The sequence below is a fragment of the Rhinolophus sinicus genome, chromosome 13 (assembly GCF_057876585.1).
Source record: "Rhinolophus sinicus isolate RSI-liver-muscle chromosome 13, RSI-T2T, whole genome shotgun sequence".
NCBI lineage: Eukaryota > Metazoa > Chordata > Mammalia > Chiroptera > Rhinolophidae > Rhinolophus > Rhinolophus sinicus.
In genome coordinates, this window is record NC_142513.1 from 51,558,922 (window position 1) to 51,584,027 (window position 25,106).

At 36.2% G+C, this 25,106-nt stretch overlaps 1 protein-coding gene across 21 annotated transcripts in view; it reads right to left on the minus strand.

Annotated features, from left to right (window-relative positions):
• The window catches only part of MEF2A (myocyte enhancer factor 2A), a 118,587-nt gene that overhangs the window by 77,975 nt on the left and 15,506 nt on the right, over positions 1-25,106 (minus strand). For 15 of the 21 annotated variants that reach the window (XM_074317937.2, XM_074317944.2, XM_074317927.2 and 12 more), the window contains one exon: positions 11,703-11,788. The exons of the other annotated variants lie outside the window; for them this stretch is intronic. The gene's annotated coding sequence lies outside the window, so the exon portion shown is untranslated. The remainder of the gene's footprint in view (positions 1-11,702; positions 11,789-25,106) is intronic. 21 annotated transcript variants of the gene reach the window in all.

Sequence of the window (25,106 nt, forward strand, 5' to 3'; positions counted from 1 at the left end):
AAAAAAATCAATTTTAAATGGTTTATTTAATAAGATATTTAGAGAAATTTACCAGATATTCTAAACCTACAAAACACTTACATTTGTAACGAGAGGAAAAATTGGTTATTTGGAAGAAACCTGTGGTTCTCTTTTAAGAAAGTTAGAATCACCTTTTCGTTTACCTGGATTCCAAGTTCATGATTTAGACCATTGGATTTTCATCAAGAGCATTTCCTTTTTTTAACACATTTTAATTTTATAGCATGGAGATCACAGTAAGTGGACTGGATTTCTTGACAGGATTCTTTATTGTCTGTGGGGCTTCGAACTACGGGGACACACTTGTTATTCTCTATGGGTTTTGCTTTTTGTAAAATGGTCATGTTCTTTCAAGCACATATGTAATTTAAAATAAACATCATTGGGTACTTAAAAGAATTCATATTCCTTTAGTTTCAATGATGAAAATAAAAGATGAAACAGGAAATAAACTAGGATCTTGAGGAGCAATCAGAGCCAAGAGTTCTGTGACTAATTACTGCTTCTTTCTCCCACGGCATAAACACCATCTAGGTCACACACACGTAGCCTAGGGACAGTGCTAGAAGGGAAGGACAACTGAATAAAGAAACTTAGAACGAAACAGGAGAACATGAACATGACAGAGAAAGACGGAAGAGGGACCCAAGTCACCCGACCCTGGAACCTGCCCTAACCCTGAACTTCTTGTTAGATGCGATGGTAACATCCTTCCTGTCTGCTAAAGCCTCTCAGTTACTTGCAGCAGAAAGCATCCTCCTACCTGATATATATGTGAAGATAATTTAAGAGCTGATTATCATCTGTCCCCAAAAGGAGAAGTAAATTATAGATCATTTAAAAATGTTTCTGATAGGTTATTTTCAAATCAAATCATAAGTGTTCTTCCCCTGATCTCACACTTCACTCGATAGATAAAAATGATAATTTTTATTCCAGACATAACGATGTACAAATGTTCATAAGACCAAAATATTCCAAGTCAAAGTACCAGATGACACAGAAGGCCAGGAAGAAAAAATGCCCTGTAAATAAATTAGACCATACAACAAAACACACATATACCCTTAAAAATGAGTTTCTTATGCAGTTTCTGATATCTTATAGATACCCAATATAGTACCGTCTTCAAAAGAAACAATGTGTGAATTGAACACAATTAAAAATGGCTGAATAGCAGTGTTGGGCCAGCACTCAAAGATGAGCAATCAATTCTTATACACAGATCAGAATCATATGTTAAAAAAAAAGGGCAAACTAATAAATGAGTGTAACACAGGAGGAGACAGTGGAACAGTAAGATTGTTGGTTTAGCTACTCAGTGCTTCCTAAAATTCAAGCCCTTTATAAGACTGCTTCAAAACTCTCCCCCATTCAGCCAACCGATCAAACTTCAGCCTCTGTTTCAGACAGGTTCTGCTGGCAGAGTGAGACCTTTCTTTCCTCCACTGTGATAAGAAATCCCATGGCCACAGCTCTCAAGAGTGTATCCCTCAACCAAAAGAAACCTGAATATTGCATTATTTTACAGGCATTCAGCACCCAAAAGACATTCCACATCATCAAGTGACAGCACAAAAGTGAAGGCAGATAATAGATTATTATTATCATTATTAATTTCGAGTGTGCTTCAGACTAAGTGTTTCTGCAAAGGGTTACTAAAAAAGAATATTTATCCCAAAGCCAGACCTTGACGATGAAGCTAGACTGAATACTAAGCGTAAATGCCTCTCGCTGATTTTCAGCAGGCAGTAACAAGGACCGGTAACAGAAAATATACAAACAAATAAACCACTCATACTCTTCATTCTCTTTGTCAGACAAACTGGAAGGAAAGTATCTTACCGTAATTTTAATGCAATCAGAGGTTTTTCCCCTTACAGAATTATCTTCCAATTACTTCTAATATGGGAAAATGCTTCTTTGTTCCCTCTAAAAATGGGATGTTTCCATTAGTGTTTACAAACAATTAAATCTGGGCAGAAATTCAAATTCTAAGTTAATTTAAGGCTATCATTACACTATTGTTTTATGGAAAATAACATTCCATTTCAGCCAGAATTGCACATGCTGTATCTAATTATATATTTTTTCAAATACAATAACATGTTGTATGAACAGAATCACGCCTATCAGTCACTATTTAAAGAAACGATTCAACAACAACAAAAAACAACTTTACTCTTGAATATAAAACTCATACATCCATGGTCATTACTTGAAAATGCAGTTTTGCCGTATGTAACTTTTATAAAGGCAGAACATGCCCTTAAAAATATTCACACTTCATTTTATAAAGTTCTGACATTAAGTTGTTACAAATTTTAGGTAAAATTCAAAAATGTTAATATCTGATTCAAGAAATAAGATCAACGGAAGTACAAAAATACAGACAGCATTGAGAAAATAATCCCTACTAACTAGAAAAGCAAAGGCTTAAGAAGAATTAATTCTGTGGGTTTTGTGACAGATATTCTGGCCTGGAAAACAATTCTAATGCTATAAATCTATCAAAAGAAAGGCAAGAAACCATGACTCAAGGTCACCATGAACAATGGTGGAGGTTGTGCCCTGCACATGGGCGTGGGGCCAAGAGAACACAAATGGGGACTGAAATCCAGTCTGTCCTCCTCTCTCTAAGCCCTGGAACCCTAGGCAGTGGGCATCCACCTAAATGGGGAGAAGGGGCCTTTTTCTAACTCGGCAACGGCTAGCTGTGGCCTGCCTAGCACACCTCCAGACAACTACTTGTAGAAAAGTTAGGACAACTGAATATTGGTGCTTTTGCCTGAAATCACAACACCAAAACATCACTGGTTACTATGTGTTTATTTAGAATGTTTTAGGTAAAATCTTCAATATAACAAAACATAGAGACTGAGGGAAGAAGTAATCTAAAAATCTGAAAAGTAGTTAAAATATGGTTTTCTATCTTAATTTATATTTATGTGAGAAATAATAAGTTACATATTTTTGTATGCTTCGACCCTGTATTTTTAAATTAGAGACATTTTAAAGCTGAGTGCTAAAAAAATGAGAGGAAAAGCTTAGGAGTAAAACCTAAGTAAGCCTATTCCTGTTAGAGAAATAGATGCCTTGTTTTATACAATATATAAAATAGTGCTAAAAATTATGTATTGGCCACAAATACTGGTCAGTAAAGCATCTAAATTTGTTACAGAAATTAAGTTTTATGGAAACTAGAAATAATTTTTAATCCTCCCTCAAATTGTACGGGGAGTACAAAGTTATTTTAAAATTGTGCTTCCTTAAAACACGACATACTTTTATTTAAAAATGATATAAAGTTTTAATCGTGATAAATAATCTAAACTACTGCCTAAAAAGACATTTTAAGTTCAAAATTTTTATCAGAATGACCAGCCTATAAAATTTATATTTTATTTCTGGATATACCAATGAATGGTCATGCGATTGGCAGTGACTCACTTCTCCACTACGTCAGTCAGTTCTACAAATGGAGCAGAACACAGCTCAAATTCTTACAGGAAATTATGAGGATTGAAGGGGACCAACTTTTCCCACTCCAGAATATGCCTTTTGGGGTACTGATTTTAAGCTGGTTATAAAGAAACAAAAGACTCAAAAAGAACCTTTGACTCTCCCCAGTAGCTGCCTAAAGAAGTCATAGAAGAACCTGCTTCAGGAAGGGAATCAGCATATTCACCTCAGCCTGTTTGAATGAAGTGTGACAGACAGGGAGGGTCTCAGCAAAAACCTGTCCTTAGATTCCCAAGTCCCACTGTTTCTCGGTGGCCCAGCAAGAATTTGTTTACCACATGTGTGTTCTTTCCCGTCTACCTGTAAATTGTCTACTTCCCCTCTGAAATCCCAGACCCCTGCTCCCCTTTTCCTTTATGTAAACCTCAACGGCCAGTGCATCTTCGGGTCTACTATCCTGTGGCACCCCCAAATGTACATCCGTAATACATTTCGGACACTTTCTCCTGTTAATCTGTCTCATGTTAACTTGATGATTAGTCCAGCTAGAAGAATTAGAAGCTGAGAGGGGTTATTTTTTGCACCCCCATAGGATATAACCACGGACCACCTTGTGCTCCTTAGAGACAGGCACAGTATTACTAAAATCATTATTAGAAAGGAGACTTGATACACTGCCCTGAGACTAAAGCCCATCCCTACGTGACTTTTCCTTCCCAGATTAATTACACCTAAGGAAGAGCAATGTTTTGTCTTCACGTGGGAAGCACAAGAGAAATAAAGGACACAGCAAGGCGGGGGCTGGACATGAAAATGACAGCCTGCTCCTCCACCACCACGAATGCCCTCCCGATAGTAACGCTCCCTCATTTGTAAGATGCAGATACTTAGACCTACCCCAAATACTTCCCAGCTTGTCACAATTTCTGGGGGGGGAAGCTTTGCCAATAATTACATCCTATATAAATTATTACTAGAAACCATCTCAGTTCTCTACATTATGATACAAATACTAAATATACTAAAAACCTTTAATCTTACATCATCTCAACCAAACCTGTATATAAATGCTGCTCTAGGTCTTACCTTATCTTTACTTACAGAGATAAACATGACGTGGGATATACCGTAGAATCAGAGTTCTAAATGAATGCGGAAACAAGCACAGAAATGGGGCAGCCATACAATGAAATTAGGAATTGGCATATTTGGTGCTAACATATAATGTATACAAACATAAAATGTAGATATTTTACCTGCTTTATTTCTGTGTGTTTTGATTTTACAGAAATGGAATCACAAATTATTATTTCTTTTGTTTCTGGCTTCTTTTGAGAAACCTGTGATAGTCACTTGTATCGTGTAGCTGTAGTTCATCCATTTTTCTCGCTGTGAAGTATTGCCTTATATGAATATACCACAATTGTTGTATATGATGAACAATGTATTGAGTTTGAAACTATCACAATTACTGCTGCCACTAATGTTATTAATGTATCTCTTAGAACACATGTTCACGCATCACTCTCAGAGATGTGCCCATGGAAAGAAATTACTGGATTATATATCTGCAAATATCAAACTCTTTCCTAAAGTGGTTGCAAGAATATACATTCCCACGAGCATTTTTTACAGAGTTCCCATAACTTAACATCTTCTCCAAAACTTGCACTCTTTTCATTTTAGCCACTCTTTGCAGTTTTAATTTATATTTCCCAGGTGACTAATAAGGTTAAGCATCTTTTTCACATATTTCTTGAATATTTAGGTTCTTTTATGAAGTGCCTTTTCATGTCTCTTGCCCATTTGGCTATTGGATTGTTTATCTCTGTCACATTGTTTTGCAGAAATGCTTTTGATACTCGGATTTACCCGCCTTTTGTCCATTTTATGGATTGCATATATGTTCATCCACTTTGGCGTGCCTGTCTATTCCTCTGACAGTGACTTTGCAAGAACAAAATTTCTTTAAGGGAATCGAATGTATCAATTATTCTATTTATGTTACTTTTGTTTCTTTTTAATAACTAACTCTTTGCCTGTCAGAAGATCATAAACACTTTCTCCTCAGGTTAGCTTCTAAAGTTTCACAGTTTTTGCCTTTCACGTTGAGATGTTATGGTGTGGAGCATGAATCATTTTTTTAACGTATGGATTCCCAACTGCTCCAGCACCATTTATCGAAAAGTTCTTTCCCTACTACCCGAAAGTGCCAGTTTTGTCATCAAGCAAGTGTCCATGGATACAATGACCCTCTTCCAGACTATTTCATTTGTTTATCCTTGTGGCATTATTTCATGGGAGTGATTATTATAGATTTATATGCTCTGAGTACAAAATGTCCTTCCGCTTTGATCTTCTCTTTCAAGACTACCTAAGCTATTCTTGGCCCATAAAATTTCCTTTAAAGCACCAAACAAAAACTAACTAACAACTTTTTCATCATATTGATTGGGGCTACAATTGAGCCTTGGACAATATGGGGGTTGGGACAGCAACCTCCCTCAGCAGAAAATCTGTGTATAAATACACTTGGACCTCCGCATACGTGGGCTCCTAACCTTGAAGTTTATCCTTGAAAAACACAGGTTTGAACTGCACTGATCAACTGAACTGCAGTCAATTGAAAAAAATCCACATGTAAGTGGACCCATGCAATTCAAACCCATGTTGTTCGAGGGTCAGCTGTACTTTGAATTGAGAAAAATCTTCAAAAGGGCATGCATTATAACCTTCAGAAAGGCATGACCTTAATAGATGACTAAATTAACCCTACAATAAAAATTGCCTGGATCAATGCTGACAAAGCTTTAAAAAAGAAAAAAAAAGCCTCAGAAGAATTCAGCTGATACCAAGTAATTTATGTGTACAAAAACAAAGTTCAACACTACATACAAAAATACAAAAAATTTCTTCACCCAACAATATCAAACCACAATGTGCATCATCCAAACAAAAATTACAGGAAAGGAAAAGAATCAGGAAAATGTGGCCCATAAGAAGAAAAGTCAATCAATATAAAGAGGCCTAGGAATAATAAAGTTAATGGAATTAACAGGTGAGGGCACTAACACAATGATTATAAATCAGCTCTGTACATTAGAAAAGGTAAAGTAAGAACATGAGGAAAGAAATGGAAGAAATAAAACTTTCAGAGATGAAAAATAATTATCAGAAATAAAAATATACACTGGATGGGATTAAGAATATATTGTATACTGCAGGAAAAAAGACCAGTGCACTTGAAGACATGACATTATTAACCCTCTAAATAAAGCAGAATTTTTAAAAATCAGACTTTAAGTACCAATAGAACGAGAATACTAAAAGTATAACTGGAATGCCTCCCCCAAAAGGAAAACAAAAAACGTGGGCCAAGTAGGGTATTTGAAGAAATAATGATCAATGTTTCCAAATTTGGTTAAAAATAAAACTGAAAAAACAAAAAACCTAAGGATTATCTCAAAGAAAACCAAACTAAGAAACCTCATAATCAAATGACTAAAACAGAGTCATTAAAACAGTCTTAAAGGCAGTCAAAGAAGATAGAAAATTTACATAGGGGGGTACAAAATAAGAGTAATATCAGACTTTCTATCCAAAACCATGCAAGCTATTTCAGAAGCTATTTCACAACAAGTGATCAGAGATAAAGAGGGACATTTCAAAACAGAGAACCCAATTCATCAAGAAGACATTTAAAAAACTAAATATTATGCGTGCACCTAATAACAGAGCTTCAAGATACATGAACCAAGACGTGAAAGGAGAAACAGACAAATCCACAATGGAAGATTTCCACACTCCTCTCTCATCAATTACTGAACAAACAGAACATCAGAGAGAAATCTTGAAAAACACTATGAAACGATTTAACCTAATTAATATTTTTAGAACGCTCCACTCAACAACAGAATACACATTCTTCAGTGCTCACAAAACATTCACTAATACAAACAACATTCTGCACTTTATAATAAATACATAAAGTATGTTCCTGGACCATAACAGAATTAAATTAGAAACCTATTTGGAGAAAAAGTATCTGGAAAATAAACCAAATACTTGGAAATTATGTAGGTCAAAAAGAATCACAAAGGAATTTAAAAATTCTTTGAACTCCATTTAAATGAACACATAACATAAACTTTGTAGGATGCTGGCTGATGAAGGAAAATTTAGAATATTAAGTGCTCCTTTAGAAAATAAGGAAGGTCTCAAATACCAGAACAAAAGAGGGGTATCACCATAGATTCTTCAAACATTAAAGGAATAAGGGAATATATATGCAACTTCATGCCAATAAATTACAGAACTTGCGTAAAATGGATAAATTCCTTGAAAGACACGAACAATTAAAGCTTTCAAAAAGAATAACATAAATCTGAGTAGCCCAATATTAATCAATGAAATTGAATTCATCATTTAAAACCCTCCCACAAAAAAACTCTAAGCCCAGAGGTCTTCATTGGTGAATTCTATCAAACAATTAAATAAGAAATAACAGCAATTACACAGAAATTTTTCCAGAAGTGGAAATCTTTCCAACTCATTCTATTACCTGATCAGAAAAAGAAAACCAAAATATGTTATTTGAAAAACTAAAAACCAATGCCAACTGGGACCACAGATGAAAAAAAATACCTACATTTTAGCAAATGAATCCATAAAACATGTAGTAATACATCATGACCAAATCGGGATTATCTCAGAAATGCATGATTCCTTAGTTCAATATTAAAAAATCAATCAATGTAACTGACTACATTAACAAAAAGAAAAGAAAAAAACGTAATTATCTCAAAAGATGCAGAAACCTATTTGATAAAAATCTAATACCCATAAGAATAAAAGCAAGCTATGGATAGAAGGAAACGTCCTTAATCTGATTAAGTATCTATGAAAAAACCTATAGCTAAAACCATACTTATCAGTGAAAGACAACATTTTCAACCTAAGGTCAGGAGTAAGGCAAGGATGTCAGCTCAGCACTTCTAGTCAACATTGCGCGGGGACTGGTAGGCAGTGCAATGAAGTGAGCCAAAGAAATAAAAGGCATAACAATTGAAAAGGAGGAAGTAAAATAGCCTTTATTCACAGACAAGATGAAGGTCTACACCAAGCATCTGAAAGAATATACAGTAATGCCACTAGAAGTAATAATGAATTTAGCAGAATCACAAGTACAAAGCTTTACACAAAAATCAATTATATTTCTACTGACTATCAACAAACAAGAAATGATTTTCTTCAGATTGCCATTTATTATAACAAAAATATAAAATAGAGATCAATTTGACAAAAATATATAATACCTTTACATTGAAAACTACAAAACACTTCTGAGAAAAACTAAAGACGACATAGGAGGAGAGAAATACCAAGTTCATGCCTGGGAAGATTCATCCTTAAGAGGTCAGTTCTCCCCAAATTGGCCTCTAGGATAAAAGCATTCATAAGGCTATTAGGCTTTTTTATAGAAACTGACAAGCTGATTCTAAAATGCATAGAAACGGAAAGGACCTAGAATAGAAAAACAACTTTGAAATAGAAGGAAAAAATCGGAGGATTTAGACCACCAGATTTTAAGACTCGCTATAAAGCTACAGTAGTCCAGACAGTGTCGTATGGTCACAGGACAAATATATGGATCAATAGAACAGAACAGAGCCCTAAAATAGACCCAAATATAATGGTCAATTGAAAGCTGCCAAGGTAATTCAACAGGGGAAAATATAATCTCAAAAATGCTTTTGGAACAATACAATTTTCATATGCAAAGAAATAAATCCCATCCCTTACCTCACACCATATTAAAAAATTAACACGTTGCGTACGGCGGGGTTTAAATCCCTCGTACCCCTCTGTTCCAGCAGGTTTTTAAAAGAAACTACTTTAAAATGCACTCTTCTCTTTAAAGCGTAAATGCTTCTGTCATTTATTATTTTTCTATGGAATTTTTTAGGATTTACTCACGTATGATGTTAGTAATCCCTCCTGGTGTGATACTGCAGAAAGCAGCTTCCTTTGTGCAGTGGGACAATATGTATTTCATGAGGTATCACCAAAGAGTTAAATAAAATAATTCGGTGTTTTTCCAAAAATAACATAATTCAAAATCGCCTAAGGGATACTAAGGTTCCAAATGTTATAAACAAATCACTACAGTTCTGGAAAACTCTGTTTATTTGTACATCCACTGTTGTGAATGTAACACGTGAAATGACTCATGGGTGAAAAAATGTATCCGATTCAAAATCACTATTTTTTTAGGAAAAAAAAAAATGAATTCTAAAAAGTTTACATATGATGCAGACTTTATTCATTAATGACATTTGCCCGTTAGATATTAACGAAACACAAATAATTCAATAAAATATGCAAAGTAAAAAGAGTCAACAGTAAAAACGAGAATTCTCGTTATCCGTCCTTAACGCATGGCTCAGAAAAAAAACGAAGAGTCTCGTGATCCGTACGCAACGTGTTAACTCAAAGTGAATCACAAACCTAAAATATAAGAGCCCAAAGCAGTTTCCAAGACATGAAGGAAAAGAAATAAGGTAGGAAAAATTTTGCCCAATCCCTGTGCGAACACCTTCAATTTGGATTCCAAATTAGGGCAGAATTATAGGGAAAAATCCATAATCTGAAGCTCTGTAGTCAACATACAAATCTATTCAAGAGGAAAGAGCATCTCCCATCTAAGTATTCAGTAACTCCTAAGCAAATAGTTATTAAATCAGGCACAACCCTCAGAGCCATAGAAAGTCTGCCTTGAAGAATAAAACACTGTTTACATCCTTGAGCCTCGTGAAAAAGCATGACAGAGGATTCCCTAAAGCTTAAACATGCCCACAATATAACAGCTGGAGTTACACCAACAGCTTTGCTGAGGCTCAGAGAAGATGCAGAGTTCTGAGCTATGGGCATGCGCAGGGCTAAACGCCTACATTGCTTCAACTCAAACCGCTCATTGTTGGGCAGTGAGTGGACAAATGAAACACATGAGAAATGTAAATAAGATGAAAAAAAGTAAATAAACATTCAAAGATTTTCAAAAGACTAAGAAGGTTTATATGAAAAAAGTGAATTAAACTTCATTGTTCCCAATCTGCCTATACATATCCAAGTTTTAAAATCAAGGTTACTTTGCTTCAGTTGGAAAAACAATGCCTTTTCTCCTAGTTCCCCAAACTGACGGATTCCATAAAATGGGCTATTCTTCAAAGTTTAATAAGAAAAATATATAGCCATAAGAAACTGATATTGGAATAAAGTATTTCAACAAAGAGCTCATTTTGTAAGTTCATAAAAGTTCTTTAATTATTCAAGGAAAAAATTAGACTTTATGTTAAATAGTGAAACTATTCTTAAAATGAAAAGAACAAAAAATGTCTTAAGTACCTTTCCCAAGTTTTTTATTAACATAACCATCAGGCTTTAGCAACGATATTTAATATTGAAAATGTTAATGTTGGCTTACTATGACTTACCAATCCCCTAACATTTTTCAAAATTATATTATTTTAAAATACTCATTGATTTTCGATTTTTAATACAAGGTAGAATTCTGGTGAGGTTTCACTCATGAAAACGTCTGAGGAACAATCCACATGTTATTGATATATGGGCACCAATTAACCGAGACCAATGTACGTTTTTAAATCAAAATAGCCTATTCCAGGGCTTTGTAAATATGGGCCTACGATTTAAGGCAATAAAAGTCCCCATTTTATAAAGGATCTCTTAAATGAGCTCACTTTTTTTATTTGTCCCTTCCCACCTTTCAGAAATATGGCTAGATTTGTCCCTTTCATCTTTTATTTGAAAACTCTTCCCTCAGCTTATGAGGATATGAGTTCTGTGACTCATATCCTCAAACCCTCCTTTCCTCTAACCATTTTCACAGTAAATCTGGACTACCTACATTAGATTTTTTTCTGCTTTTTTAAAAAATAAGGGAAATTGATATGGAAGTGGAAAAGATGAAAAAAACTCAGATTATCTCGGTAGTGTCAGACAAAATATATGAGAAACTGTCACTATATATTATACACTTCAACTGGATTTTATAAATTTCCTTAATTCATCTACATTAATCCCCAAAATAAACTCCAAAATGACTGCCATTCAAACTCAGAAGAATCTGATTTTTAAAAAAAACAAAAAACATTTCCATTTATTTACTTCACATCATAGAAAAAGGAAAACTTTCTTACTAGAAATGGTGTATCAACAAAAAGTGCACTTAGATATGATCCTTGCAGAAAACTCTTCTTCTTTCCTTTTTCACAAAATGCAATTCCTTAATAAAGAAAAAAATAGGAGATGGGTTAGTAATTGTTCTTAACTCTAAAACAGAATTAAATACTAGATGTTTCATTATTACAAATCCCGACAAGAACACTATGCCTGGCAGATAGCTCCACAAATACTTGCTAAATAATAGAAAAATACATTTTTAAAAGGCAGTTGTTTATTTGGTTAATAAAAGCATAACGCTAGCCAACTGAGCACTTCTAAGGTCACTAACTCATTTTTTCAAGAGTATTACGCAAATGTTCAGCAGTAGTCTTACGTACGCCAGGATTCACAAATTGGTTTCCTAGGTTCCATTTTCCTGTCCTCTGTATCACAAGATAATGCTTTATATTTACCTACTACAAAGAACCTACTGAATTTACATTTTCATAAAATAATTGAAAATGTTCATTGTATTATGTTCTCATTCAGAAAAAAAAACAACATATCAAAGGGTCAGTGATTTGTATTGTCAAAAAATATGTTTGTATTCAACTACAAGCCTACCTGTAGGTTTCACTATCTTTTAAAGGGAACAATGAAATGAAAATGATGAACATAAATTGCCAAATATGGATATAAAATTGATCGATGTCAATAGTTCACATTAATAAAAGAACACTGATAAATACTAACCAATGGATTAATGCATAAAGAATAGTCCAGTCCTGCTAGACATTTTTGCTTTCTTCCTATATTTAGGTAGAAAAGGGAAAGATGGTAAAAGCCACCCCTCTCCTCTCGGATTGGCCAGAATCAATTATGATGCTAATCCAATAATTTGGAATTGCATGACTGAGTAATTCAGCCAATCACCAAGTAAATCTGCTTTATCAAATGAAAACCAGTCTTCTGAATCTGATTCAACAACATTAACTACTGTGATGCTGTAATTTTGTTTCTATTTGAAATGTACACCTTGTCTGGGAGGGGCAGGGACTATAAACTGCCAAATATTCTTTTTATATTAACAATTTAAGTATTTAAAAACTTGAACTTTAAAACATACATACACACACACACAAATAAGCCCTTTTTTGCAAGGTTAAAGGAGCTTGCTTTAAAAAGTCAATTTCAGCTTCTCATCTAATTGTACTGAAATGTAGAAAAGAAAAAAACTCCTCAAATATAGTTTTATTACCAACTTCCCAAATCCAATAATACAAAATGAAACTATTTTTCATGGGTCCTCGATCTAAACAAAACTAATTATTTTAACATGTATTTTAATAACATCTTTGCATCAGTGTCACAGCAGACATAAAAGTTTAGCAATTTGATCCACAGTAAATAACTGATTAAACACAAATTTGATATTTACACATCATGGCACATATTCTTGCATCAAAATCCGTTCCTCAATTCTGCAAAAGAACTGTTACTGATGACCTGTGTTTTGTACATAGTTCTCAAATTGTTTCTAAAAGGCAATATTCTAAAAATCAAGTTTTTAAGAGTTCTTTTATAGCAGTCTTCAACGAAACACACCCTGACCTTCAAACAATAAAACCAAAAGCAGGACTAGTGCTGCAGCCAGTTATAATTAAATTTCATATATTGAACCTCCAAATCCCACTGCTTCTGTCCAGGCGTGGCTAGATGACATGTGCCTCTAATTGCTATCCCTCCCAAACCCGGTCCCAACCAGCCTCCTAGCTCTCTCTACTTCTAATTAACCTACATTGCTATTAACCTGGTCTACAAGCCATGGCCCAAAGTATCAAGCTCTGTAACTCTGTTCAAGGCGTTACCTCTGCCTGGAAACAAGCTTCACCCTTGTCTCTTATCTGGATCAACTGTCGTTCAATGTCACCCTCTGTAAGGGCATCCTCAGGACGCCTTTACCATTATCAGCAGTCCCAGGGGCAAAAGGAGCTCGGTTAGTTTTCTAAGTCTGAAGCTCTTCGATTACACTATATGCTTGTTTTAAGAGAAGGAACTCTGTTCATTCTTTTATCCCCAATATATAGTCAATACCTGGCACACAATTCCATGTAATACACTCAGAAAATATTTCCTGAGTGTCCAACATAACGTATTCCAGACACAGTTCTAGGCGCTAGGGATAAATCCCCATCACGACCCCTGAGTTCATGAACCTCACATTCTACTGGGGGAGACCTGCAATGCACAATGTTTGTAACACACGTGGCCGGTTAGTGAAAAGTCCTTAATGAGAAAAGAATTGGGCAAGGAAGGAAGTACTGGGAGGGGATGAAAATCTGAAAAAAGGTATCCAGGGAAGACCTAATATAATAATAATAATAATAATAATAATAATAATAATAATAACTGCAACAGCGGCAGTGACATTGGTGTATTTATCTGCTAATCAATATCCTCATTGCTTTGCATATTTGAAGTGATGTAAAGCCAGCAATAACCTCACGATTATCCATCCTCAAGCGGAAACTCAAATACTAAGAAGCAACTGGCCAAGGTCACGCAGCTGAGCTAGTGAAGTGGTGAAGCCGGGGTTAGAATCCAGGCACGCTGCAACAGCTGCGCCTAACCACAGTCCAATCGATGCTTTTACTGAATAAATGAATGAAGGACGTGCCAGAAGAACGTGCACTGTTGCAAGATTCAAAAGACAGCAGAGCACATCTCAGCATCAGAGAACTAACATGTTTAAGAAGCGTCCAATATACACTGATACACATGGCAAGTCAACTCCTGCATGACAGATCCCTGACAAATCACAGAGGGGTGCCTGCTGGGAAGAAAAATGATGGATACTGATAATTTCTCAGTCACTTGTAAAATGTATTTTAAATGTCTATATGACAGTTACCAGAATTGAAAGTTACACAAGACAATGTCACAGAAATCACATGGTTAAAAAAAAAAAAGAAAAAACACTTTTGAAGAAGGTATTCTGAAACAAATGCAACCTTTGAAGGCATTATCATTTCAATGATAAATGCTGCGTTAAACACTGAGTATCATGTTTTATACTGTGGCACAAGTTACTGTCAACTTCCAGTTTTCCATATTAACAAGGAGGGTTAAATGAAATGACTAAGATTCAAACTCCTCTCTTTAAATATCTCAGCTATGCTTTATCAAACAAATAGAAAACACCTAGTATAATTGTTGATGATAAATGAAGACCTCAGTGACCCAAAATAATTTGCTCCCAACTCCTATCCCTTGGTCTATATTAACTTATTCAAGCGCCTAATCAGTGAAGGCCAATAAGCTGGAAAGTAAAGAGAAACCAAAGTGCTCCTGATATGATATTAAGATTCCTACTTTCAAATCTTAAGGGCCTAAAAACCTAAGCATCTCCTCAAACCTTGATTATAAAAAAAAATTCAAGATATTTATGAAGGAAATTACCGCCCTTTGTTTGGAAATCATCAAGATTTCATTGGACACCTCTGGTCCGAGCATAATGCAGTGTCAAAGAAAAGAGGTTTCTATGTGAAAACAAACAGCTTTAAAATCAATGCAGAGTAAGATAAAAATGAAACAGGCGGAGAAAAATAACACATAAAGAACAGTCTATAAACACAATAAAAGGTGCATTATTTGCTCCAATATGAATGTCAGCTTGCAATCAAAACTGAGGGTTAGTGGCAAAGGGTTTTTTGGTTTTTTTTTTAATTCAAATGAGGGTCAGCTCTCATGCTTGGGCATCAAAGTACTCAGGCTTTAAACAGATTTCTGCTACCAGCCAGATGTGGGCACTAGTAGGAACAGACATGCTCTCCCACTGAAATCAACCAGAAAACTGACCAGATACATAAAACTATAATTTTAAACACTGGACAACCAGCAGCTCAGTGCTGCGATACCTGAAGAAAGGGCAAGTGTGCTCTACAAATGCCTGGCTTAGAGTCAGGAAGGCCGTGCAGCAGTGGGAAGCCAAGCCAATGTGTCAGACTCAGTGAGCAGAACTTACACAGGAGATGGAGGTCGCAGGAAACCATGGGGCAGGGGACAGAGAGGACAGAGCTTGCGAAAAGTGTGCCTGAGATCTGCAGAGCGGTTTCTAGAGCAGCGCTACCCAAAAGAAACGTAAGTATGCCTGAAACGTAATTTGACATCTTCTAGTAACTATATCATAAAAGTAAAATGAAGCAAGGAAAACTCATTTTAACGTAATTCATTTAATCCAATATGCTCAAAATACTATTTCAGGATATAATTGACATAAAAAAAAATTGAGCGATTTTACATTCTTTTTTCCATCATAAGTTCCTGAAAGAGTGTGTTTTATATATAACAGCATATTTCAATTCAAAGCAGCCACAATTCAAGGTCTCAGCAGCCACCAGTGGCTGACTGTGACCACTCCTGACAACGAAGTTTCTCAGCGCACGTAGAGCCACGCGTGAATCAAGTAAAACTCTACAAGGCCAGGCAAAGAACAAGATTGGGAAGCAGTAGGCTCAAATGTTCCCAGAGGTACAGAAGACTGACGGGATATCCAACCTTAGACCAGAAGGAAGAAAGATCTCGTCGAAACCTGGAGCTAGCAGTAGAAACTGAAGCAGAGGCACCTCTTAGTAGCAGGGCTAAACTAGTTCTAGAATAAAGGCTACACTAACCCTGCCAGAACAAAGTTGAAAAACAAGCCTTAAAAGGTTCAAAGAGATCTACAAGAAATGTAACAGCCTGCCAAAATTAAAATCTCTGTGAAGAAATCAACAAAATCCAGACAAGGGTGTGATACATGTCCCAGAGTCGAACAAAACTTACTAGTAAACATAAGAAAGTAGAGACATGTGTGACCCAGACCTGGGGGAAATCTACTGAAGAAACAGACCCAGATACAAGTGAGATGATCTCTTTAAAGACATAAACTTTCAAATATTGTAAATATATTAAAGAATTTAAAGAAAAAGCAGGAACTAAAAAGACAACAATTGTTTTGAAAAAGAATCAAATGGATCTCTAAAAATGAACACGGTAGTACCTTAAAAAAAAAAAAAAAAAAAAAACTGCATAGACTTACCAACAGATTAAACAGTGTAGGGAAAAAAAGATTCCTAAATTGAGGATGTAAAAATAGAAAGCAAAAAAAGAAACAAAGAACAGAGCATTGATGACCTGTGAGAATATCAAGGGCAATCTAAAAATGGTGAAATTGGCGTCCCAGAAGGATGGCAAGACAAACTATCTGAGGAAATACGGGCCAAAGAATTTCCAAATTTGAGGAAAACTGAACACATACATTCAAGAAACTCAATGAACGAAAACAGGTTAAGCACAAAGAAACCACACCAAGGCATATCATTAATAATCAAACTGCTGAAATCCAGTAATTTAGGAAAAAAGTCTTAAAAGAAGACAAAGATGGGGCCGGAGAAGACACTATACATAAGAATTACACAGACTCCTTGTCGAAAACAATGCAAATTAAGTTTAAAACTCAGAAACCACGCCTTTAAAGTGCTAGAAAGAAAAAACACACCTGTAAAATAAAATCTACATAAAGCAAAAACATCCCTCATAGATAAAAGGGAAATAAAGACAGTTTCATACAAACGAAAACTGAGAATCTGTCACCAGCAAGGAACACTGAAAGAAGTTCCTCAGGAAGAAAAAGGAGAGCAGAAATGTACAACAGAGTAGACCCTAATGTAAACTATGGACTTAGGGAATAATAATGTATCAAGACTGATTGGCTTATCAACGTACCAAATGCACCACACCACTGCAAGATGCTAATAAGAGGAGATGGAGAAGGGGAAAGGGGCGAGTAGACGGAAACTGCACTTTTGTTCAATTTTTCTGTGCACCTAAAACTGCTCTAAGAAATACGAGTATGTCTTAATTTAAAAAGAAATGGCAGCTAGAAACCCAGTTCTACACAAAGAAAAAGCAACAGAAATGGTAAATATGTGAGTTTAACATTTAAGTTTTAAAAAGATATTTGATTGTGTAAAGCAAAAGTGGCAACAAGGTATAGTAATATGAACATGTAGAATAAACTGAATGATAAAAACAACACAAAGAACAAGGGGAAAAGAAAGGAAAGCACACTGTAGTAAGGATCTTACATTATTCATAAAGTGAGGAAAGTAAATCATGGTAAGTTCAAATGCATGCTGTAAAATCCTCGAGTAACTACTAAAAAAAATTTAAAAAGAAACTAGTCAAATAAAACTAATGAGCCAAGAAAGATAAAGTGGAATGCTAAAAAAATACACAATCTAAAAAAAAGGTAGGGAAAGACGAAAAGGAAACACAAAACAGGTGGAATAAAATTTAAAAACCACAGCAAGATGGTAGACTTAAATCCAACTGTATGAATAATTACATTAAATATATATGGTCTAAATGTCCCAATTAAAAGGTAGAGACTAGCAGAGTATAAAAGTAGATTGTCAAATTGGATAAAGTAGGTGAAACAAAAAAACAGAAAAGGATATACCTTACAAACACCAATCTTCAGAAAGCTAAGTGCCTATATTAATATTAGACAAAGGAGAATGCAGGAGAAAGAATATTACCAGGTATAAAAAAGGACCTATATCATACTACTTAAAGTGTCAATTTATCAGAAATACAAAATAATCCTAAACGTTTACACAGCCAATAAAAAAGTTCTAAAATACATGAAGCAAATACTGGCAGAACTAACAGGAGAAAGACACATCTACAATTATAGCTGCAGATTTCAATACTTCCTCACAAAAAGTATATAGAAAATAAATAAAGATACAGAAGATCTAAACAACACTATGAACCAGCTGGACCTAACTGAACATTATAACCAACTACATAAGAATAAACATTCGAGTGTACATGTCTCTTGGTACAGTCAACAAAAGAACATATGCTGAACCATAAAACAAAACACAGAAAAATATAAGAACCATGTTTTCTGACCATGAAAGAATTAAAGATAAATAGCAGAAAGATATTGGAAATTTTTTCTAAGTAAAATTTTTTCTAAGTACTTGGAAATAACTCATAGGTCAAAGAAATCATGAGGGAAATTTTTAAATACTTTGAACTGAATGATAACAAAAACACATTATCTGATCCTGTGGAATGGAGCTAAGGCCAGTTGGAAATTTACCATTTTTTGGTGCTTATATTATAAAAGAATAAAGGTTTAACATTATTGGTCTAAATTAGCTTCCACCTTAAGAAGCTGGGGGGGAACCCACATTAAATGAAAAATAGAGGTAAGGATAACGTAGAAATTGGTAAAACAGATCAGAGGTAAACATAGACAAAGAAAACAAAAGCTGATTCTTTGAAAACAAAACCCCAGCTAGACTGGTCAAGAAAAGAAGAGAGAAGACACAAATTACCAACATCAGAATTGAAAGAGAGGACATTACTACAGGAATTTCAGACATTAAAAGCATATTAAGGTAATATTGAATGCAATTTTAGCCAATATATTTGACAACTTAAGTGAAACAGAAATAAAAACTCCTTGAAATGTGCAGATTATCAAAACCAACACAAAAAAGTCTAAATAACCCTCTATCTAATAAGGACATTGAATTCAAAATCAAAAGGCTTCCCACAAAGAAAGCTCTAGACCCAGATGGCTTCCCTAAAGAAGACACAGTATCAGTTTACACAAACTCTTTTAGGAAACAACTTCCCAACATATTTAAAGATGTCAGCATAACCCTGATACCAAAACAAGGCAAGGAGACCACAAGAAAAAGAAACTGCATACCACTTGTAACATAAATGCAAACACCAGTAAGATTAGCAGGTCAAATCCAGCAACATGTAAAAAGGAAAATATCAGTACAAGTGGGGTTTGTCTCAGGAATGCAAGGTTGGTTTAGTATTCAAAAGTCAATCAGTGTAATTCACTGCATTAACATATTCTAAAAGAAAAAACACGATTAATTTCAACAGATGTAGAGAAAGCATCTATTTATGATAAAATACCCATTCATGGTGGGGGTGAGGCAAAGATTTATCAGATAGACCACAGAAAGGAGGTACTATAAACAACAACAAAAAAAAACTGACAAACAACACTAGCAAAGTTCAAAACTTCTGCTGCTTGAAAGGCACCATTAAGGAGATAAAAATCAAGCCACATAAGGTAGAAAATATTCAAAAGATAATGGTGAGAATAAAAAAGATTTCTATCCAGAATAAAGATTTCTTACAGTTCAGTAACAGGAAAGCAAACAACCCAATTAAAAATGGGTAAAGGATTTGAACAGACATTTCGCCACAGAAGACACATAAATACCAAGTAAATGAAGGATATTTAACATCACTACTCAACAAAAGAATGCGAGTGCAAACTACAAAGAGTTGCAGTGTACAGTAGTGCCCCGTTATCTGCGGTTTTGCTTTCCGCAGTTTCAGTTCCCCACGGTCAACTGCCCTCCGAAAATATTACATGGAAAATTCCATCCTTTACTTCAAATTCCTGTGTTCGAAGGCACGCCATTCTGAGCAGCGTGAGGGAATCACGCTGTCCAGCCCAGGACGTGACCCATCCCTCTGCCCACAGCACCCACGCTCTACACGCTCCCCGCCCACTGGTCACGCAGCCGCTTTCTCAGTTATCAGATCCGCTGATGTGGTATCGCAGGGCTTGTGTTCAAGTGACCCTTATTTTACGTATTAATGGCCCCAAAGTGAAAGAGCGGTGAGGCTGGCATCCCAGCTGGGCCACAGAGAAGCCGTGCAGGGCTCTCTGCAAGGAGCCCAGTGCAATAAGGGGAGCGCAGTGCAATAAGGTATTTTCAGAGGGAGAGACCACGTTCACATAGCTGATTACAGTCCACGGTTATAACAGTTCTATTGGACTATGAGTTATTGCTGTTAATCTCTTCCTGTGCCTAATTATAAATTACATTTTATCAGAGGTAGGGATGTATAGGAAAAAACATAGTATATATAGGATCTGGTACTATCTGTGGCTTCAGGCACCCACTGGGGGGTCTTAGAACATATCCCCCTGTGGATAAAGGGGCTACTGTATATTCACTAAAGTGACTAAACTTAAAAAGGCTGACAACGCAAAGTGTTGATGAAGATATGGAGAAACTGCCGCTCTCGTTGCCGGTACTGTAAAATTACACAACTACTTAAAAACAGTTTCACAGTTTCTTAAAAGGTAAAACATACACTTACCATCTGATCCAGAAATCCCACTCCTTGGTATTTACCCAAGAAAAAGCAAAGCATATGTCCACACAAAGGCTTGTACTCCAACGTATACAGGGGTTTATTCATAATAGCTCCAAACTGGAAACAACCAAAACGTCCATAGAAAGGGGATGGAGAAGTTGTGGTATAAACATATTATATAACGGAACACCAGGCAACAGCAAAATGGGACAAACTACTGACAGACAAAAACATGGTGAGGGGAAAAAAGCCAAACACTAGCGAGTACATATTGTATTATTCTACTTAGAAATAAATTTGCAAATTTTTGAGCCACCAACTAAGAACAAAGATCCACAACTCACACATTGTGAGCCAGCCCTCAACATTGGAAAGCTGTACATACATAATTAAAAGATTTCTCTGACTTTACACAGCTAAGACCAAGAACCATCAGCATTATCTTTTAAGTCTTAGTTTCTTCATTTATAATAGCATAATACTAGTTCATAAACTTCATAAATTTGGTGGTGAGAATTAAATAAGCATATAATGTGCTTAGGGCAGTGTATGACATACAGTTGGAGCTCAGTAAGTGTGAGCTCATTGCTGAGGCTGTTTTCTTAAATCATCACCGTTACAATCATTATAATTACATGGGGGGGGGGTACATTCGTAAAGAAATAACTTAGAAAATGGGCAAAAGGAACAGATGGATAATGTCACTGGAAATCAATTAGTTAACAAAATTCCTATTAAAAACTCATCACTTTGTGCACGGACGACATCAGAAAGGCAAACACTGCAGCAAAAACCAAATTAGAAATTTTGGAATATGTTTGGAATCATTTAATATCTGATGCTAGAATTGGAAAAGAAAAATACTACTAAGGCCTTAAAAGGACGATTTATAAACATGTAAGTAAATACTAAGTCACAAGAAACAATATCTTTAAGTCAGTAAAATCCCACAGACGCAAGCATTTAAGGAAGAAAGTAATTTTCCCCCCTTCTTCCGCCTCCCCCCCCCACTCCGATTCAAGCCGTTGTTTCTCAGTCTAGTTGTGTAGGACACAGCTCCCTGGCCCATGCTGGTGTTATGAGCCTTGCGCTCCCACCACCCCTCCCCCTCTGAGGTGATAGGTTGCCAGTCGTGGGTAGCCCGTCCTGGCAGCACACAGCAGCCCGCCACAGCCCAGCTCCAGGGAGAGCCGTTGTTCACAATCTTAGCTGCAGAGGGCGCAGCTCACTGGCCCATGTGGGAATCGAACTGGCGACCTCGGCGTTAGGAGCACAGCGCTCCAACCACCTGAGCCACCCGGCCAGCCCAAGAAAGTGATTTTTAAGCACAAAAAGACTGTTCCAATTACAGAAGGTAAGAAAGATGACATAGACTTGAGTAGATATAAACAAAAAGAGCAAAGCGGGATACAGGATGGACAGATGGGCAGAACACAACTACGCACTACCTTGAAAACAGGAAAGCATTTGAATTTGGTAACAAAAAAATACAGAGGTAAGAGAAAGGCAAGAGAACCCTGTCAACAGGTATAATGCCCAATTCCAGCCTCCGTAAGGTTAAAAGCTGGGTGCCAAACCCCAGGAAAACATAACCTATTACATTCTTTGCTAGAGGACAGAGAAGGTAGCGCCTGTGTCGTAATTTGACAGTACACTAATGCCAAGAAACGGCCATTTGCCACCATGCCATCGCTTCCTCTACCCAAACAGCTCTTCACGCTCTCTTCCTTTTTTACAAATGAGAAGAATTTTATTAAGATATAACTCACATACCATACAATCCATCCATGTCAAGTCTACACTTTAATATTTTCTTACATTCGTAGGAATCTGCAGCCATCACCACTATCTAATAACAGAACGTTCTCACCACTCTTAAAAGAAACCTGCTACCCACCAGCAGCCCCCGTCCCACCCCGCACCCCAGCCCGAAGCAATGGGGCATCTACGTTTTGTCTCTATAGATTTGCCTAGTCTGCACATTTCCTATAAATTGAACCACACACTGTATGTACTTTATTTTGTGACTGGATTATTTCACTTTACAATATTTTCAAGATCTAGCCATGCTGTAGCATGTATCTGTACTACATTCCTTTTTATCGCCAAATAATATTCCATTGTATGGAAAGATCACCTTTTATTTACTCATTCATCAGCTGATGAACTTTTGGGTTGGCTGTTTCCACTTTTTGCCTGTATGAGTAATGCTGCCATGAAAACTGGTACACAAGTTTGTTTTTTTTTAATCTGTGTTCATTTCCAGCTTCTAGTCTAATAATAAAAAATGTAGAGTTTCTTCAGATTTTCTTTTCCATAATCTCTCTTCATTATGGTACCTTCCTCAGAGTAATTCACGTATCTGTCGTTATGCCACAGGTAATTAGGCATTTTAGGTAAATTACTAGTATCTAGTAATTTAGTCTCCCAAATAATTTATCATCCCTTCAATCCATAACGAGCAACCATATTGACAATTTTCCATTAATATTTAACACTAACATTTATCACATGTTCCGATGACACTGTCACACTTCCAGCAGAGGGTGTGCCTTTTGAAATGCTGAAGTTCCCTTTGTTCTAGCCCACCACCCAGCACTCCCAGTACTCCTCTGCAGGCATGAAGTTACTGGAACCTGTGTCATTTTTATAGTCCTCAACCACCGAACTCTAACAACCAGCACATTTTGTCCACACATAAAACAAGTTTAAAAATGAACACACTTTAAAATGTGCCACTAAGCACTTAACATAATGGCCAACAATACATCACTTTGGTTAAACAGTCTGACTGGTAAACTGTCAAACAAATGGCCAATAAGGATGTTGGCGAGAATGTAGAATAAGTTTGGACAATGTATTCATGATATTCTGCAACTTCCTCAAGTTTTGAAATGAAAGCGGCCTCAGAGGTCTTCCTAGGGACACAAACTCTAAAGTTTATAGAAATGAAATGGAATCCAGGAGTAAAATCCAGACTACCAGTCTAAACCACAGTAAAATGGGGCTCTACCTTTTTAAAACAAACAACAAAACCACTGATGGAAAAAAAGAAATCCTAAAGGTCTGAAAGTCATCTTGAAAGATACCATAACTTGGGATTTCTCTTGCAAGTAATTTGGTACTTCTGAAGTGGTGGCCTGGACCTTAAAATGAACGAGAGAGACGGTCATCTGATTCTTCTCGCAGCCTCACCTTTGCACACGTTCTGATATGGCTTCTCAATTAAGTGGAAGAAAATCGGGAAGAGTTATAGCTACTTGTCTAGTAACTGCCCATTATCTACTACCTGTTACACCTACAACACGAGCCCGGATAGTTGTGGCAATTATAAATCACTGTAACACCTGACTTCTCTGTTAAGGAGATACACGAAGTGCACGTGTCAAAATTTCATCTACTATATCTCACAGCAGAAAAGAAGTTGAGAACTACTGACCTAGACTAGCAGGGGTAGAGATAACAAAGTTATCTTTTCAAAACCTTAGCTCAATCTAAATCTAGCAAAGTGCAAAATCTAGGGTCAATTGAAAGAGAGCAATTTTAATAAATTCATTTACTGTATGTTTACTAAGAATCTACATGAAAAGAGTGTAAGAAGAACTAAGAGAGCACAAAACCCTTCCATGCAGTGTGTATAAAACTATTGATTTTAGTCCATATGGTTTGTACAGTAAGACAGATACAAAATACTATATACAAGATTTCAAATGAAAAACACTAATGGAAAGAAATCAGTTCTTTACAGAAAGCACAGCATTTGGTCTGGCCCAGGAAAGACCAAGAAGCAGGCTACGGAGAAGAATGTGAAAAGGATAATCCACCTTTACCTATGTCTTCTATTGGAAAGGCATGTATCCCCACCAACTTCCATCAGACAAAGTAAAGAATGAACCTGGCACTGCGCTGTTTGAAAAGTGATGTTTTCATTCTTCTTCAAGGAACCGAGCCTCATTCATACGGACATACACAGCATTTCGTTATCCTGTTTGGACATAGTAAAGGTGGCCCTGGTCACTTCCACGCTTTGAGAACTTTCAAGAGCCCTTCCTCACCTGAAGAACAAAGTCCAACCTGTGCAACATTTGAGGTGCTGCACAGTCTGCCCTCCAGCTCTCTTCCCCACTTTACCATCGTCTACTTCTGAAAATCCCTCCGTTCTGGCCAAACTGTGTCCAATATACTCGTATGCCTCTCACGTTCCTGGTTTAGCTCTTTTGCTCAAATTCTTTTCTCTATGTGGA